We start from the raw sequence: 10,387 nt of genomic DNA, 5'->3' as shown, positions 1-10,387 counted from the left end.
CCAGACGTTTTACTCGTCTCGAATAGCTTTTGGTTTTATTGCTATTTAAGAAATGAGGGGGATGAAGGAGATGCCCAAGCAGGGCTTGGTGGGGCGGTGGGGGTGCTCCAGCCCTTGCTGTGTCCCCAGGGAGCTGCCCCAGCTCCGAGCCCCCCTGGGGACACCCAGCTGAGCCCCACCACGTCCCAGAGCACCGTCCCGGGACCAGGCACAGGAGCTGGCACCGGTGCCAAGAGGGAGCTTGTAATAAACCCGGGACAAAGCCAACCCCACCCACTGGAATAGCAGGTCTGGCCAAAGCTGGTTTACGCGGGCGCCGGGCAGGGGCCGTGCCATCGCCGCGCGGAGGAGGATATTTCGGGTCCCCCCCCCCCCGGCCGGAGCCACACGTCTCTCGCTGTTATTATGTCTGTCCCCAAGGGCTAAAATGTCTGTCCCAGGGCTAAAATTGGGCCCCCGCGAAGCGGCGTCGGGGCTCTCCGAGCGCTGCCCATGTGTCCGCGAGGGATGTGAGTCACCGGGCAGGGACGGCCGCCCGCTCCTCGCCCCGGGGGGCTTTTGCAAAGTTGAATTGCAATTCCTCTGCCGTGTCCCCAAGTCGGTGACGTCCCCCAGGACCCGCTGTGACCGGCGTGCGAGGCCCCCGCGGTGTTTTCACGCCCGGGCTCAGCAGATGAGGTGGCGGCAGAGCAGGCACCGAGAGCACGAACGTGCGGGGCGAGAGGCGAGCCGGGGGGTGGAGAGAAGCAGAGATCAAAACAACAGCGATTTCAAAATAAAATCCAACAGCCAAGGGAAAACACGGCGTGTCCCTGCCGAGACTATCATTTATGCCAATTAAAAAAATATATATATATTGGCATGGCAATAAGGAGAGAAGCGTGGTATTTCCTGAAAAGGGTGTGGGGAGCATCCTTGGAAAGTACTTCCTGCACAATGTGCTTGCTGTTTCCAGAAAAATAAAGTTTGCTGTGACCCACCTGTCCCCCAGAAGCGACTATTTAGGGCTGTAACGTGGTCCTTGTTTCAGCCGGGCCGAGGAGAACAAACGTCACTGGCTGAACCTGTCTCACGGCACGGCAGTTGGCAACTTTTCCCAGCCCTGAGGTCTGGGTATTTACCTGCAGTCCCATAATTGCTGTGAAACTCTTGAAAAAAAAAAAAAGCACTCTGCCCATAGGGCTGGGCTGTAGCAGCCCATCTGAGGTTGGGGGGGAGCTGGTCACACGTGTCCCCACGTCCCCACAACCCCAGAAAGCCGGTGCTGGGACATGATCCCCAGCTGGGCGTGGGGACGTGCTCGGGGCTCGCCCAGGGCGTATCCGGAGGTTTCGGCGGCGTAGCAGGGGTTGCCAAAGCCCAGCCTCCAGGAGTGATTACCTTTTGCACAGCACTTTAAGGGGGAGCATGGAAAACAAACAAAAGCCCACAGATTTTTTTTTCTTTCCGCCTGATCCTGCCCATCCCACCCGAGAGCTGCAGCCAGGCGATGTTTGTGCGATGAGATCCGGCGCTGCCGCCGGACGCGGAGCGATGCCGAAGAGAAGCAGCTCCACCTAGGCAAGTGCTGCTGCTAACGCAGAGCCGTGCTGCCGTGCTGCTGGCTCAGCCATCAGCCATCCATCCACCTTCAGCCATCCACCTTCACCCATCCACCTTCACCCATCCCTCACCAAACATCAGACGTTGACCATCAACCATCGGCCATCAACCATTGACCATCAACCGTTGATCATCAACCATCAACCATCGGCTGTCAACCATTGGCCATTGACCGTTGACCATGGACCGTTGATTATCAACCATGGACCATCAACCATTGATCACTGGCCATTGACCACTGCCCCATCCGGCCGGCCCCGTGGGCTTGTCCTGGTGTCACCTGGTTCAAGCTGCAGCCAGGTTTCAAGCTGCACTGGGGTCCTAATCCTTGGAGACAGTTTAGGGCTGATTTCAAAGTTTTCCTCTCACCACAGCAAAATGACGCCTTTGAAACATTCATTTTCTTTCCCAACGAGGCTGGCAAATTGGGCGGAAATGTCTGTTTTCAGCCAGGCGCCGCTTGCAAGGACACACTGAGAGCATAGGGAGGGCAAATCCCGTAGGAAACAAAATTCAGCAGCAATAAAAAGCAGTCCCAAGTGGGAAAAAAAAACCCTCGACGGGCTTTGAAATTGCTCAATTACAGTGGTGTAGGGCAAAGCAGAGCCCTGGGCGTGTCTGGATTAGCCCCGTAGAAATTTGCATCGGCAACTGGTGGTAAATACGGGCTTCCCCACAGGAGACAGCAGCGAGATGCTCACCTGTGTGCATGGAAAGCTGCTTATTAGTCCTCATCAAGGATAATTAGGCTCCAAATCAGAATCAGATGTCCAACAGAATGTTAAACAACCATTAGCACTTTTAGACAAGGGAAAAAAAAAATTAAATGCAAAGCAACCTTTATTGAGTGCCAGCCAGGCTCCGGGTGTTCACATAGATGCTGCCGTAAGGGGGTCTGCGACTTCTTAACGGCTTGGCCAATTAAATCGCTATTACTGACCAATTATGCAGAAATCAACCTGGTTTTAAGTGATATCTGATGAAGCTGGTCGCGCAGCTCCAATAACCAGGGGGAAGGAGCAGCTTCTGGCTGCCAGCCCCGCCGGGATGCTGGCACCGGGCAGGCTTTCTGCCCACCCTCCCCACCAAAATACCTGATTTTTATTTTTCCAGGGAGAAACACACCCAAACCCAACAGGGACATGGCAAAACCTTTTGGGGCCAGCACGGAAATGGGCAGGAAATGAGGGGAAATGGGGAAATGTAACACTCGGGGGGGGCAGCCTCGCCCCCAGCCGCCTCGGCAGGTTGTTGCCGTCGTGCGCAGCTGGGGCCGCGCGCTCGCGGCCTTTTCCAAATATTATCCTACTGCTTTCTTTCAGCCTGCAGATAAATGGGCCTCTTCAGCGGGCATTGAGCTCGCTCTGTTCCAACGTTTTCTTTAGGGAGGCAGAGGGAAAGTTTGGATTACGCCGAGCTACTGAATTTGGCTTTCATGGGTGAGCTGCGAGGGGGTTTCTGCCAAGCGAAGATAGGGCCAGTGTGCTTTTTTTTTTGCTTTTTTTTTTTTTTTTCTGGTTTTCATTCTGAAATACGGAGGAGCCCACGCTGTACCTTCATCGCCTGGATTTTGCCTCCTGTCCTGTGCCGTGGGGCTGGGGGCTGTGGTTCCTGGGCCGCTTGGCATCGCCGTGTTTGGTGTTTCCAGCTCTGCTCAGAGAGGGTCCTTCGGATCCTCTACCCAAAATGTGCTTCCTCCACAGCCTTAATTGGTTTCTGAAGTTAAATAACAAAAATAAAACCCTCAAAAAAAAAAAAAAAGCCAAACCAAACCAAGATAAGAAACACCAAAAGCCTGAAAAAGCCCCCACCTGAATCATGAGCAGGAATGGGGAATAGGGGCTGGGTGGGAGCAGCAAAGCCCCAGCACCCAAGAGAGCCCCTGGGGGCTGCAGGGCCAAGGAAATTGTGACGCAGTGGCCCAGGGGGTGGTGGAACTGGAGGAAGGACAAGAATGAGCCAAATTTGGGAACAATTCTCTGCAAGGACTGCAGAAGGAGCCCCTCAAGGGCCGGATGACTCCTCCTAACCCGAATTATTCATCGGTTCAGCCACGAGCAGGGAGGACGCAGGGCGATGGCGCAAGCCCGGCAGGCACCGTGTGGGCGAGCGGGGGCCGATGGCTCCCCGCCTCTCCCCAGACACGAGCAGCGGGGGCAATTAGTGGAAGGAAAATGAGAAGACGCTGTCTGCGGCCCCGGGAGTCCCCAGCCTGCTATCGGCTGGAGGGGAGCATCGCTAAAGGCTTGTCCTGGCCTCGTACGCTGCCCTAAATGTCTCCCACCGGGTCTTTTGGAGGCCGGGTGGGCTGAGGGATGCTCTCCGCGTGCTGAGATGTGAGGGGTGCTTGGGGAGGTGTCCCTGGGGATGTGTCCCCGGGGATTTGTCCTGGGGTAATGCCACCGATCCTGTCCCCAGCCCCGAGCCGTGCACACTGGAGGGGTGCTCGGGGTGTCCAGCACACATGGCACTGTCCTTGTCCCCAGCTGGCCTCGTGGTGCTGGAGGGGCGACACCCCAGGTAAGGAATTTGGGGGGGGGGGGGGGTTCAGGGCCTCGCCATGGGTGCTGGGTGCACCCCGGGGGGCCGGGGGGCCGCATCCTGCCCGGGGGGAGCCGCAGCCCCCGCAGCTGCGCTCGGCGGGCGCTAGGTGGGGATGGCAGCACGCACACACCGAGCTGCCGGCCCCGGCGAGCAGCAGCAGCAGCAGCAGCAGCAGGAGGAGGAGGAGGAAGGCCGAGGGCTGGAGGCCTCCGGGGGCTGCTGCCGGAGGCTCTCACCTCGGTGGGCTCCGAGGGAGCAGAGGGTCCCGGCCAAGGACGGGCGCCGTGTGCTCGGTTAGGTTCAGCTCGCCCTGCCCGAGCATCGCCAGCTGCTGCAGCCCAAGGGGGGGCCCAAAAAACATTTGCAATTTGGGTGTTTCGTCCCGCTAACTGGGAGCATTTGCCCTCCCAACGAGCTGCCCCCTAGGGGATGCTGCTTGGTGCCCAGGCGTGCGCATCGCTCGGCCCCGGCGCTGCCGCCCTAACAGGGAGGGGAGATTTTGGGGTGCTGGTCCGCAGACACCAGCCACAAACAGCACGGGGGGGAGCGGGGGGGGGGATTCACATGCCGCAAAAAAAAAAGGGAAAACACCGCAGAAAAAGGTAAAACGCTCCTGTTGCGGACGGTGAGAGCCTTGCCCAGGCTGCAGAAAGGCATCTGCAAATGTCACCGGAGTTACTGAGCCAGCGCTGCCCAGCCCGCAGGGCCGGAGGACGGTAAGTGCACATAGATCATCTGGAAGGGGGGAAAATGGCCCAATTCCACGTGGAGCAGAAACTAATTTGCAAAGTTCACAGCCCCAGCGCTTCGCAACCTTTCCCGTGACAAATGGCCGGAGCTGGCCGATGGCTCCCGCGGGCCTGATCCTGCTGGGGCGCTCGTGGTATTTCGGGGGGTGAAGGCAGGAATGGGGCTTCTCTCTTCTGTGCATCCAGCATGCCCCACCCAGGGGCAAAGAGGAGAGTATTTCTACCCCGAAATATAGCCCAAACGGTGGTGCAGCCCTGGAAAATGGGGTTTGCCTGGGGACGCGGTGCCCCACTGGGTCTGTACGTGCTGGTGGCAGCTCGGTTGGATGCTGGCTCCCACCCCAGCACCGAGACTGCCACCAGCCAGGAGCACCTCACCGCCGCGGAGGTAATGAGTTTCCACGTTTATTACCAGCATTAATTACGTTGTGCAATTCCAGAAGGGAAACATCTCCCCACTGATGCTTCTCGGCCAAACCTCCTCCCGTGGCCACAGCGCATTTCGTCTCCAAGCCGTGGCGAGGCTGCAATTCAGGCAGCCCTCTGAGAGCCCCCCTGGCCTCGCCGCCAACAGAGAGCACCGTTTTGGGGCACTGCTGATGTTAGCACTCACTGTGTGCCTGCATCCCATACCCCTATATCCCTGTATCCCTTTATCCCTATATCCCTATATCCCTGTATCCCCATATCCCTGCATCCCTGCATCCCCGCATCCCTACATCCCCGTATGTGCCGCCTGCTCGGCCACGTGCAAGCCCTCCAAAGCCCATCCCGGGCACAATGGGCAAACACGAGAAGTCCTTCATGTGAAAGAGTTTACTTGCCAGCGCTCCCTGTAAATCCCTCCTTAAGCTGCTTGATCCCAACCTGCATCCCAAGCCGACCCAAAATCAGAGCAAGGCCCTAAGCCACCCTGATCCGTGCCAGCCCGGCGACGTTTCTGGGGTCCTGAAAACCAAGTGCCTCAGGAATACCCAACTCTTTCTCTAGAAGCTTTTTAAGGAAAGATAAGTTTTTATTTTTTATCTGGAAACAGATTTTATTTTTTTTAAGTTTTAAAAAGGGGTTAATTGGTCCGCAAACACAAACTTTGCATTTCTTTTCAAACTGTTCTGAGCTGGTCTAAAACCAGAAGGCTTTGGGGATTTTTTTATCATGCTATTTCCCTTCAATCTGAACTGATTTATCTCCCTTTTCCTCCCGCTTTTATCTTTCAGATCAGCCCCCAGATGAAAAATCCCCCTCTCACCCCACAGCACGTGGATTTCCCGGGCTGGTGCCTGCAGCGTGCAGGATGCGGCCACCCCACGTGCTCACCGCAAGGCAAACCAGACCCGCCCCAAGCGAGCTTCTCACGAAGCTCCCTGCAAACCCATTCCTGCAAACCCAACCAGAAATGATTGCCTCCGTCTCCAACAGCCCCCATTTTTCCAGCTAAATCCCTTCACCATCGTCACACCTCCCGGTAAAACTCGGCAGCAGCTGGCAGGGTACAGACCGCAGCGCGCTGACTTACTGGTGAGTCCGAGGCGAACCCCCAAAAAACAAGGGCTGGGATGCCACATCCCCGATTTCATATAACTGTAAATTAAGAAAAAAATAAAAAAAAACATCACCACAAACTATTTGCATTTTGAAATCAAACAGTTTACTTCCTTTCTTAAGTTTGAGGGAGCCCCGAAGGCAGTGCGTGGCGATTCGGGGCCATTTCAGGCTTTGATTTTCCGGGGCTTTTTCCTGATACGCAGCGGTTTGCAGGGCTGCACTCAGGCCGTGCTGGTGTCAGGGCTGCTGTACTCAGCTTTCACCATTTAGGATTTCAGTGCAGTTGACAGCTCTAATTACAGTCTGTGAGCTGCAAGGCTACGCCGAGAAACCATCCTCGGCCGCCGCGGGACCAAACCCCCCGAATCTCACTTCCCTGTCCCCACTGCCGAGAAGCCACGGCAGCATCTGCAGGGGATTAGAGCCTCCCTCATTCCCAGCCTCAATTTATTCCTGTCCGGTTCTGGCCCCATTTGTTCTGGTGCCAACATTGTCTTCCAGCTCTGCTAGCTCGTCTCCCTTCCTGGTGCTTCCCCTTGATGTATTAATAGCAGGCCAGCAGCTCTTTGTTCCACACGCCCGACGCGCGCCGCGAGGGGGGATTTTGCTTTTTAGACGAGGGGATGAGGAAAGAAAGCGTGGCCAGCTGAGCCCGGGCTGAGCCGCCCCAGCTCCCCGGGGAGCACCCACCAGGGGCCGGATTCAGCAGTCGCCGAGGTTCAGGCAAAGCCCCCAGCTCGGTGGCACCGCCGTGCCGAAACAGCCCCAAAACCAAGGGGAGCAGTGAGGAGAAATTGCCCGGCCTCCTGTTTGCTCCCGAGGCTGGGGTGCCAATGTCACTGGGTTGCTTGGTACACCACCCATAGCTATGTGCACGTTGTTTAATTTTGGCTTTTTTCCCTTTCTTTCCCTTTTTTTTTTTTTAACCCACAAGTCCCCCCAGACCCCACAGCACATCTCCCCGGACTCACGTTCACAACAGAAGCGGTGGCTGCGATTTGCCAGCGGGGTCTGTGCCGTTCAGGGACGCGGCCGTCACCAGGACACCAGCAGCAACACCCTGCAGCCTGCACCCGCTGCCTTTCAGGTGGGCTTGCTGAGAGGGGCTAATTTAAACAGAAATTAAAAAGGATGCACGAAGCGGCACGGTTAGTTCCACACTCGCCCTCATGCCCCAGGCCTTCATCACGTTACTCCAGCTCACTATTTTTAAGACAACCGAAGGCATCCCTGTTTTGCCCCGGCAAGCCGCCTCCTTTCCCATGGCAGGGAGACGCGGAGGTGCTGCAGGACCCCGAATGCCACCACCCCACAGCAGGGAAGCGCCCACGTGAGCGGCCGGGAGGGGTTAAAGCCCAGGGCTCGGCTGCAAACAAAGGTCCTTGCGCCGTGACTCACCAGCACGAGCTCCTCGGTGCCACGTGCGGCGGCTCCGTCCCGCTTGTCCCAGCAGCACCACGCCGCTTCTTGTCAATGAATAAGACGCCGGGTGGGATCCTGCCCCCGTGCTGTCATCAGATGGCGTTTTTGGACCGGCCTCCACCTTCTCACACGACCGACGTCTTCCTCGCCTTCCTCTCGTGGACTCCAGCTCCTCCTGGGGATAAGGGCAGTGCGATGCTCTCCGTGCGCTCGCGGCAGCTGATAAACCACAGCGACACGGCCATCCCCGTGCAGCCACGCACACGTCCTCACATGCACGGTGACTGCATGCTAAAAATATTCTTCACTCTTTCGCCGATTAAAATTTTCCGGGAGAGTCAGAAGCACAGCCTATACTCTATCTGCCCGGCCAGAGGTTTCCCCTCACGGCCCAGCCAGGAAAATAAAGACTGAACGACGTGCCTGGGATTTTTTATCACTTTAAAGCCTGGCTGCAATACCATCTATCCCATCTGAGGGTTGGGAACTTAAACCAAGAGCAAACGTTTTTAAGCCAGTCCCGAAGCTGCTGTTGGGCAGCACAGAGCTGTCCCCAGCACGGCCACAGCTCCGAATTGCTGCCCGGGGGTCCTGGTCCCACCTTTCCGAGGTGCCTGGCGTGGGACGAGGGTGAGGAACCCGAAGGGCTCGGATGCTCACAACCCACCAGCTGCTTGCCCAGCGCCTGTACCCGCACCACATCGGCGCTTTCCGGGCCCGATGCTGCTACCAGCAGTGGCGGGGGGGCAGTGAGGCCGCCGAAAGTGTTTACGCAGCAGAGGTATCACCTCGGCGAGACCGGCGCCTCTGCCAAAGCCACGGCTGAGCTGATGGGAAGGAGGTGCCGCCAGGGTGTTCCTCTCCCGTGACCACTAATAGCTGTTTGTGCGCACCCGCTCTCAGCTCCGGTCCCGGATCCGATCCCGTGCAAGTGGAGCAAATGGGGGGCCCGCCATTCCCTCTCCATCTTCCCTTTGCTTTTCCCAGCGCGTTCAGCCCCCCGACAAAACCCTCGCCCATCACGGCAGGTGCAACGTGCAGCATCTTTGAGCCCTGGACGGAATGCTGAAATTGCTTCCTGGCAGCCCCAGGATTTCCCATTCCGAACCCAGGGTGATTCCCTGCTCCTCTGCTAGCCCCAGACCACGTAGGAGGGGGGCACCCAGTGCTCGGTGCCTCCTCCATCGCTGCTCAGCAGCCGCCTCCTGTCTTCCTCCGAGCCCCTGCGATACCCGTGCAGAGGCGCGTTTAACCTGGAGGGAACTGGTGCCAATACTTTTCTTCTCCTCTCCTTCTCATCCTCTATCTTCTCTTCCGAGAACAATGGAGGCAAGGTTTGCGGAGGGAGGTAATGTCTTTTTTTAGACCGACTGAAATAATTAGGAGAAAAACAGGCAGGCTGTTGGGTACATGAGCCCTTCAGCAGGCCCGAAATAGAAGCAGAAGTCTGCAAAGCTGAATGCCAGCGGAGAACAATAGCTCGAGCGTGACTAGTTGCGTTAACCAGTTCTGCCACCGAAGACCACTTCCCAGCTGCTCCCCTTGGGCTAAGACGAGGCATCGCCCCGCTGCCGAAACCCGCTGGCACGAGAGCGTTGTGCTGCCCGGAGCCGGCGCTGGGGCTGAGGGAGCCGTGCTGGCACGTGGAGCTGAGCCCCAGGAGATGCACCGGGGCTTTGCTCCATGACGGATCCACGATGCGCAGCACCCAGGCAGCACCTGCGTGGGCATCCCTCGCCTCAGTGCATCCTGTGCCCTGTCCTGCTGCTCCTGTCCCCGCAGACGCTGTCCCACCCTGTGCCGTGCCTGACCGCGGGGAGCCTCTGATTCCAGGGACCCCGTCCTAGCATGGGGGTCTGGCCTGTCCCCTGGGGACCCTAACGTGCCCATGGGGACACTGGCTGACACTCAGGGACCTGTCGCACCTCCACGGTCCTTTGCTGCACCCCAAGGGTCCCAGGGGCTGTGTCCCACACTGGAACCCTGTCGCACCCCATGGTCCATGCCCCGCTCCTACAGTCCATGTCCCACCCCACAGACCCTGTCCCACCCCATGGCCCACTCGTATGGCCCATGTCCCACCCCACAGACCCTGTCCCGCTCCTGTGGTCCACGTCCCACCCTGCAGACACGTCCCACCCCCGGGACCCGTCCCACTTCCATGGTCCGCATCTTGCAACCCTAGGACCCTGCCCCACCCCGCAGACCCTGTCCCACCCCATGGTCCACGTCCCACAATCCTAGAACCCTATCCCACTTCTACGGTCCGCGTCCCACCCCACAGGCCCTGCCCCACTCCTGCGGTCCATACCCCACCCCGCAGACACGTCCCACCCCAGGGACCTGTCCCCTCCCTACACACCATGTCCCCCCCCCAGACCCTATCCCCCTCCCACGCCCCAGATCCCACCCCACCCCCCCGGTCTCGCCCTAGGACCCCCCCTTCCCTTTCCCCTCGAGCCTCCACACCCCCCCGAGACCCCTTTCCCCCCTCTCCCCCCAGCTCCCAGCCCCGCTCCCGCACC

This window comes from Anser cygnoides, chromosome 11 (assembly GCF_040182565.1).
Source record: "Anser cygnoides isolate HZ-2024a breed goose chromosome 11, Taihu_goose_T2T_genome, whole genome shotgun sequence".
In the NCBI taxonomy this organism is placed as follows: Eukaryota; Metazoa; Chordata; class Aves; order Anseriformes; family Anatidae; genus Anser; species Anser cygnoides.
The sequence above is the reverse complement of the archived record's forward strand: the minus strand, read 5'-3'. Positions refer to the sequence as shown.